Source organism: Pinus tabuliformis, chromosome 3_1 (genome assembly GCF_031772625.1).
Source record: "Pinus tabuliformis cultivar Carrire ecotype Pingquan chromosome 3_1, CPIR1, whole genome shotgun sequence".
NCBI lineage: Eukaryota > Viridiplantae > Streptophyta > Pinopsida > Pinales > Pinaceae > Pinus > Pinus tabuliformis.
Window position 1 is genome coordinate 461,344,726 of NC_142301.1, and position 9,317 is coordinate 461,354,042.

Here is a 9,317-nt window from a genome sequence, read left to right on the forward strand (position 1 = left end):
TAATGGGAAGGTTCAGTACCACTTGAAGGTCCACAGGATCATTTAAGTCAGTCCCAGACCCCCGGTCCCTATTACCAGAAAACCCTCGCTATTCTGAAAAACCTCAGCATGGTGGTTTTGCTCATTCCACGTTAACAACTCCGATGGCGATGGTATTAAAAGAAAGGGCGAGCTTTGTGCCTTCTCCAAGGTTTATAAACCCCTCAGAAATCGCCGCGACTGGTTGAGCGAGGCCCATGCCCTGCAAAGACTCCTCCATATCAGCCAAAGTCAACACTAAATCACTTACTTGGTCTTCCAATGGAGTGGGTGATGCCGGTCTAAGCCCAACTCGTGACTCCACCTAGATTTCTGAAGGCGTAAGACTGTCCGAGGAGTAATCGACTAGTTCCTCCTCAAAATCCTCCTCCATTCATGCAAACCACAACTTAACTGAGATAAAAAGATAAATTTGTCTTGGGAAACAACGAGATACGCGGGTCAAACCCACATAAAAAACTGCCTTGGAACCCTTCACACAATTCCCGTTTCCTCACCGAGACCTTCACAGACAGCTCGAGAACCTCAGCGAGCAAGGGAGCCGTGCCAACAAACTGTTATGATAAGTGGTAAAAAAAGAAGGTTCGAGCAAGATTAAAAACTATGACCGATGCAGGCGTAAACCCTCAAAACCTATAACTGTTGGCACCTTAATAAACTGAATAAATATGTCTTTCCCCACTAACCCAAAAGTAACCAAGTGCGCACAGAAGCACTGGTCCCATAACCCATGGGAGTCCTTAACCAGAACTCGGGCAGATGAAATCTCTAGGTGAAATCCTGTGTCCTAAGTCGAATTCCATTACCGTCTTTTTTTTTTTAAAATCGCCAGAGCTCCTCTTCATCTTTTTTCTTATATTTGACAAAGAACTCTTCACCAAATGTTATTATGAAGATGTGCTAGTTTTTGTAAACATTTTCTTATAGTGAATTAAATAAAAAATTGTTTTTGTTTGCTAAGTTATGTGAATTCTGAGATGACTAGCACGCCTAAGCTGTGGCTTGAGTAGCCTCTACCCAAGGACATTTAAGTTGTCAAAGTCAACCTATAGTTTGAGTAGCCTCTACCAAGGGACATTTAAGTTGTCAAAGTCACCTATAAATCACACCCAACCTGGGTTACACAAACCCTTAGCATGGAAGTCACCCATGAATTACACCCAACCTAGGCTACACCAACCCTTAGCATGGCTAGATTTTTGTCCACGAAATTTCGAACCAATAACCTTTGCACCACTGAATACCTTTACACCACAAAGTATCTTAACATATCACCATATTACCATTTGATCTGAATCAAATAAAATTTCAAAAAATACTTACTTCTAATTATATTTTTGAAATATAATTTATTAATTCTTTTTAATAAAAATTCCAAAAAATTTCCCAAAACATTTTTTAACACATTTTTTAAATAGATATTATGGCACCAATATTATTCTGAAGAAATTTCAAATACGCCCAAGGATTCTGACCCATTAAATTTCTTAATATTAAAAAAAAATAAAATTCAAATTCCTTTGGAAAGATGTCTCCTCTAATATGGATAGTTTTTCAAAGTATTGACTCAACATCATGCTTATCGACAAAAAAATACATTCTAAAGATAGAATGGTTTTAAAATCATTACCTGGAGTCATACTCGGCCATGACGTTTCTCTAATTTTGATCATTAGGGCTGGTTAGGCTTGACGATGACTTTTTATAAATTTCTTCACAGATCCGCTATGGAGGGAGGAAGCGAAATAAATAGCTTTCCTTCCCGATCTTAAGGATTAAAAAACCTATTTGGTATTTTTGTTAGGCGGTCTCACAGCTGTCTTTTGCCCATATATATTAGAACAAAATGAGAGACAATATCTATTGGGAATAAAAATGAGATTTTAGATGTTTTATCAAATTTTTTAATTTTTGAAAATGAGTAAAGTGTTTATCTTAAATGTCTAGGCTCTTCAAACAACAGGTTTCCAGAAGTTCTCAATATTATTAAACTATTAAGAAGATTTACTATAATTACATGGCAGGGAACAATACAATTTGGTTTTTTCATGGTAGTATATATGATTAACATATGCTAGGGTTATAGACAAATGATTTATTTATTTTTGTATAAATCCATGACTTTGTATTAGTTTTTTTTGTTAAATGCCATATGAGATGGATGAGTCACTTTGTTAAACTTGGATCATGCTAGATGAAAAAAGAAAGACATTTTTAGATACATGTAAACAATTGCAAATAACAAAAGTCTGTTGTTTTCTTCCTACTGAAAAAAAATAGGTTATAAATTATCTAATCAACAAATTGGTTTAAAAACATGGTCCATCCTCATTGATGGAAGACAAAATGCACAAGAATGACACATCAACCTGGAGGTTTATAAAAGGATTAAATTTCATGAGATTTATAAAAGGAATTAAACTTACAAGGTGTAGACTAATTGGTTTCTGTGGGGTTTAGTTCTCATCACCTCGTTGATTCAAATATTATGGGGGAGGGATTGCAGATGAGAGACACTTTTGGAGAAATTAAACTATCCAAGAGGAGTCCAAGCTCAACCTAGCTTCCACAATCTTGATAATAACATCCCACTGATTCTTCCATCTAACATTAGAACTAGCCTTGACCTAAACTCAACTTAATTAGGATTTAAATTTTTTTTTATTAATTATAAAATATTAAAGAGTGTCATTAGCAAAATTAATTAATTGTATTATCATTAAAACATGAAATATTATAATGATATATCTTTAATCAAGTTTAAAATTAGATAAAAATTCATAATCATTTAAAAATTCATAATCATCTACATATGATCCCTCCTTTGACCACCTTCCTGTTTTGCCATGATAATCTGTCAACAAATCATATTTATAAGAACAAATACGTAACTATCCCTAATAACTTATCTTCTCTCTTTAATAATCCAACAAACAATACAATAAGAGATATACACGGAGGACTTTGCATCAACCGAGTACTTCAAAGCAAAAACCTGCAAAAGATTAGTGTGTATTTAGCTGGGTCATCTTAAGATACTTCATCCTAAATTTGGAAACACCACAGATTCGACCTAACAGAGCATCCATTGAATTTGAAAAAAGGAGAGAGTTTATTGAGCATAAATAATTGCTAGAAATGACGTCTTCAAAATCAAGCACAATATGAACATTATTTTGCAAGAGAATATCAGCTGGAAAGATATAACAAACAACTTTGATTGAAACAGAAAAAAATACTTGCAAAATATATGAGATGAAACTTGATATCTTAGAAAATACTTAGTAAGCTAAAGATCCCAGACATCATCCCCAAATAATTATTCATGGTTAACTTCTTTTCATTAAAGTGGCGTCCAAGTAGATTGAGGCAGAGATATTGATCAAGGAGCTAAAATGATTTTAACGCATCTCCATTAAATTATATTCTTGAGTGTTTAATACACTATCGTTACAAATTCCACCAAAGTTTCCCCGGGTCAAAATAGGGAAAGCTGTTTCTCTGTATAGGATTAAATAAAATAATCTCGCGAAAGTGAGAAATTATGCCGTGAATATCTTAAAACTTTAAAGTTATGTAATTCTCAAGTTTAATGGTATTTAAGGATGTATTTTGAGGAGATGAGTATCGATGAGAAGGAGCGCAGCTGCCGAGTGGAGGTGTGCCGGTAGTGTCTGTCAACCAGAGAATGAAGATGGCCGTCTCTCGGCCTATCAGTTAAAGAGCAGGTGAGTATATCGACCAATGCTTATCCCATACCACGTCTCAGCTCATCATGCATGCTTTGGACACCATTCTTCACTTTAGCTGACATTTGTCAAAAAAACCGTCTGCATGTCTTTGGTCTAGTCTCATCTAATCTGCTGGTGAGTTTTTCTCTGAACTCTTCCAGTCTCATACATTCGCTTCTCCCTGCGTTCTCTTTACGCAGTGGAGTTTTCTTACCATCTGTCCAAAGGAACTTTGCACCTGCTGACGAGTTTATTATCCAGTTTTTTAGATTTTCATCCTTCCGCTCCTCCCTGTGTACTTCTTACGTAGTGGAGTTTTGTAGAATTCGGACTCCCCCTGGTTTTCTCCCCCTTCATCCTTTGGAGTTTTGTCTGGCTGGACTTGCGTTGTTGGATAAGGTGTTCCTCTTTGACTACCACTTGCACCCTGCACTTGGCATGTCTGCGGCTCCAGGTTAGTAACTTTTTTCCACTTAATATCATTGGTTTCATAAAGAGGTTGTTTATCAAATACGGAAAGCAGAGCATAGGATTTGAGTAAAACTCCTTCTTGTCTTCAGTTTTGATTGGGATTAAATAAGGAAAAAGCTGAGTCTGTGTTGTGATGGTAGATAAGCTTTGTTTTAGTTCCTGATATTTTCTTTAAGAGTTGTTATGTCCGATAAAACATCCTCAAACCGGTCATGGTTTTTGGGCTTAAAGGTTCATGATTATATTGTCATTTCCAAGCCATGCTCAAATTTTCATTTTAAGGTGGGGCCGTGGTGGTGTGTCTGCGAGATTTTTTTGTTGTCCTCTTTGTAAAGTGAATTTAGGCCCTTAGTCTATACACAAATCTTGTAAGGGAAGATTCTAGGAAGCCAAATTGTATTTTCCTTCTGAAGCCATGCAATAGTAGGTCTTTGCTCTCTGGTTTTTCCGGCCCCGAAAATTCTCCGAGAGCTTGGAAGCTGCATTGAGGTACAAGCTTTAACTCCATGAAAAGATATATATCTTATTCTGCTCAGAATATTAAATCGGGTATGGGTCAAGATGAATTTCCGGATTGAAGGAAGCCGTCATTTATTTAAAAAATATCCCCTTTCTCAAGTCTCAGCTCATGCTATCGTCATCTCTCCTTAAAAGTGGTGGACAGGTGGACTACTAATAAAAATATCTTCTTTCGGATATAGAGCCAGTTGTTTCCTGAGTCTTCCTTTGTCAGTACTTTTGTCAGTGAACTTAGATTACCACGCTATGAATCCATCTCCTCCAGGTAGTTTATTCAGTATTTGACTGTTATGCATTGTCTGACATATATCCTTGTGGATTTTATAGTACACCCAATTTAAGAGTTAGGTGGGCTCTTTGGGAATGGAGTTCCCATCCGACTCATCTGCTATGGAAGCCATGGTCCATGCGGCCATTCAGGCGGAGTCCATTCATGACAACGCCAAGCTGTCTAGTGAGTGGCGTTCCATGCTGGAGGACATGTTTATTCACCCATCGGCCCCACAAGATGAAAGAGCTTTCCGAGAAAACACCCTAAATGAAAACAAGACAAAAGGAAAGGCTTTCACCGCAGTTACGAACTGTTCTCAGAAAAACACAAAGCCTGTTAAAATGGCCCCTCCTCCCGCGGCTATTAAACTAGAAAGTGTGTTTTTGACAGAGCGCATAGAGAGTCTTCAGGACTTGGCTCTGGTCGGTCGTCGACATTTCCCGGAAATGGAGGACTCCAAGATGAGGAGTTGGCTTGAAAAGCACTGGAAGCCCTTGTTAGGATATGTCCCTATTGTGGCCAGACTGTTAAAAGAGTGGTATTGTTTTCATTTCCTTAGCTCTTCTGATTTGGAAACCATCCTTAAGCAGCAATGGGTCTCGGGGAGAAGTTTCTTGGCTTTACACAGGTGGTATATGGGATACAATCCGTTAAAAAATACGCCCTCTAACAACTTGATATGGGTCAAGCTGCCAGGGCTTCCCCTGGAGTTATGGTCAAAAGAAACATTAGCGGAGATAGGAAACGCTATTGGAAGGTGTGTGTATGTTGATTCGAGATGTTTAGGTGAGAAAGATAAGCGTGTTGCTTGGATTCTCATAGACAAGCCATTCAGAGGTGGTTTCCTGGACCATATTGATATTTTCTGGAGGGATTTAAAAATTTGTCAGAGGCTGGATTTCTGGGGAGTTCCCTTTAGATGTTCAGCCTGTCACCGGACTGGACATTTAATTAAGAATTGCCCGAGATTCCTTTCAAAAGGCCGAAAGCAGCATGGCTCTCCCCAAATAGGGGCAAAATATTACAGGAGGAAATCTCCATCCCCGGAATCAGAGAAATTATCAACAGAAAAAAGCTTGTCTCCTCCTATGCAAGAAGATCAGAGAAGAGGCTCTTATGAAGGATATCAACTTTCCCCAACGCAGCCCAAATTTCCTTCCCCCTTGGATGCCATCTCTCCTTCTATGCCACCTCTGGAGCCGGCCTCTGATCACAAAGTCCCGCCTCCCCCCTCCGCTCCTCATCCTTTCATGTCCTCCAACAAGGAGATCCTTGCTGTCACATCCTCATCTTCGTCTCCTAAAAAGAAATTTTCTCCGGGAGGAAAAGGAAAGGAGCCTTTGATCACGGCCACTCTCGTAAATTCCCCTTCATCCTCACCAACAAATTCTTTTGGAAATGATTTAGACTATCTCTTAAATAAAAAACTGTTGGAGCTCAGGCCGTTAACTATCCACAAACCTGGAAATCATTTGTCTCCCCATATAAGCCCAAACTCTGCAAGCAACATTACAGTGAGAAGGAAGAACAATAGGGGCAGTAGACATTTTAGGGGAAGGGGCGAAGGAGCTGGCAGGGGGTTTCGAAACTTATCTCTCATAGATGTCCTGGTTATTGACATGACAGAAGAAAGGCCTCTTAGAGCAAGCATGGCCGGAAAGTCTCCAAAATGAATTTTATTCTATCCATGAATATAAGAGGTCTGGGGGCAAACCAAATTTTTTTGGCTTTAAAGGACCTGTTCCGCACAGCAAATCCCAAAATCATTTTAATTCAAGAGACCATGCATGACTCCTCTGCTGCAATTTCCTATTTCAGGAAAATGTTTCCTTTTTGGCACATAACGGCTATAGAAGCAACCGGCCTCTCTGGAGGCTTGGCGGTGTTATGGGACCCCGATTGGATCCAAGCAAAAGCATACCGATGTATGGCCGGCATCCTCATCTTAGCGAAATTTAGGGGGCATAAAAATCCAATTAACATTTTTAATATGTATGCGCCTTACAAGAACAGGTGGCCATTCTAGGAAAAACTATTCGAGTCAGAAATTCTTGACATTGATTTTTTGCTGATTGCAGGAGATCTAAATGTCACTTTGAATATGGAAGAAATATGGGGCATCAGGAAAAAAAAAAGATATGCTTGTTGATAGAATAAAAAATGAGCTCTTGAGCAGGAATTTGGTTGATATCCTCCCGCCAAAAATGCTGCCGACATGGGAAAACGGAAGAATAGAAAGTGCATATATAGCTAAAAGGCTGGATAGATTTATTCTTCATGATAGCTTAATTGATGAGATGGGCATGCCTTTCTCAACAATTGAGAATGTGTTCATTTCTGATCACAGGCCGATTCTGTTAGGCTGGAGAGAAAAGGGCTTTAGAAAGGGATACTCTTTCAAATTCAACAGATCTTGCCTGGAGGATCCGAAGTTTAATGAGATGATAACAAAGTTCTGGAATGAGCTGTCATCAAATAAATTCTATCCATGTTTAATGACCTTCAGGGATAAAATGGATGCTATTCGAAAAGTGACAAAGGAGTGGCAGTTCCAAAAAAGACAAATGAACAGAAAGACTCTTCGAGAGGTTCAAATAGAGTTAGACAGCGCATCGGGATCCATGGATGTCCATCAACTCTCTTTCAAGATGCGATGCCGGATTAAGGAGCTTCAAAAGAAAAAGCAAAAAATTTTGGAGCAGGAGGAAACTTTCTGGAGGTTGAAGAGTAGGGCGATCTGGCTAAAGGAGGGGGATAAGAATACAAAATTCTTTCATAAATATGCGAGCTCCAGACGAGAAAAAAATCTATGTGGAAATTAAAGGATGGAAGAGGAGGTTTCTTATTTGCTCAACAGGACATAACAAAAGAGGCCGTGATCGGAGGAGGAGCTCTTGGCAACAATGAAATCATTTAAAAAGGACAAAAGCCAAGGTCCAGATGGCTGGACGATTGAATTCTTAATTCACTTTTTCGATCTGATTAAATGTGATCTGCTAAGGATGGTGGAGGGAACAAGAATGTCTGGCAGTATAAACAAAAAAACTTCATCCACTCACATAGCGCTAATTCCAAAAAAGGAAGATGCAGTATCTCTTCTGGACTATAGACCGATTTCTTTGTGTAATATTTCTTTCAAAATAGTCTCAAAAATTATTGCAGAAAGAATCAAAGAAACTCTTTCAAATTTTCTAACAAAAGAGTAACACGGCTTTCTAAGGGGGAGAAATATTTTGCCATTCATTCAAAAAAGAGTGATGATGTCATCTTCAAAATTGATCTTCGCAAGGCATATGACTGCCTGGAATGGAGTTTCATCAGATGTTTACTTGCAAAGATTGGGTTGAGACCCAATATGATTAACTGGGTCATGGCTTGTATCGAAAAGGTGAACTATGCAATTATTATTAACGGAATCCCATCATCTTTCTTCCCTGCGGCCAGGGGACTTCGCCAAGGCTGTCCCTTATCGCCTCTGATATTCATCCTGGCAATGAACTCGCTCAGCCTCCATATCAGCAAAGCGGTAAAGGAAAACAGATGCCGCCCTTTAAAAATCTGCAGGAATACATCTATCTCTCATAACCTTTTTGTGGATGATATTATTTTGTTTGGTATGTTATGTAGACTTACTTGGTTATGTTTTCATGATATCTTAAGAAATTTTCAAAAGGCTACTGGTCTGCAAATTAACAAGGAAAAGTCAATAATTTATCATAACGATATCAACCAAGAAGCGGTGGACTGGTTATCAGCTCTTTTTGGTGTAAAGACCCAATCGATTAAACAAGGAATTAAATATTTGGGGTTCCAGCTTAAAGCAAATGGTTATTCTAAAAAGGATTGGTAGTGGGTAATTGATAGATACTACAAGAAGATTTCCTTATGGGAATACAGATGTCTTTCGATGGCGGGTAGAGTAATCTTGGCGCAATCTGTGTTGAACCAGCTAGCAGTATACTGGGCCCACCTGTTCTTTCTTCCTGCGAGCATTATTCAAAAAATGGACAAGATTACAACGAATTTCATTTGGGGAGGTCAAGCGGAAAAAAAGAAATACCATCTCTCAAAATTATCAGATATTTCTATTCCAAAGAGCATGGGAGGATGGGGTCTGCTAAACCTTCGAATTTTCGGAAAGGCTCTATTATGTAAATCATTGTGGAGGTGTATTTTCGGAGAGGGCTCCTGGAGCGAGACAATAAAAAAAAAATATCTGGGTGGAAAGGACTTTTCTCTATGGTTCAGGGAGGGAAGGATTGGCCCCTCTTATGGCTCATCAATTT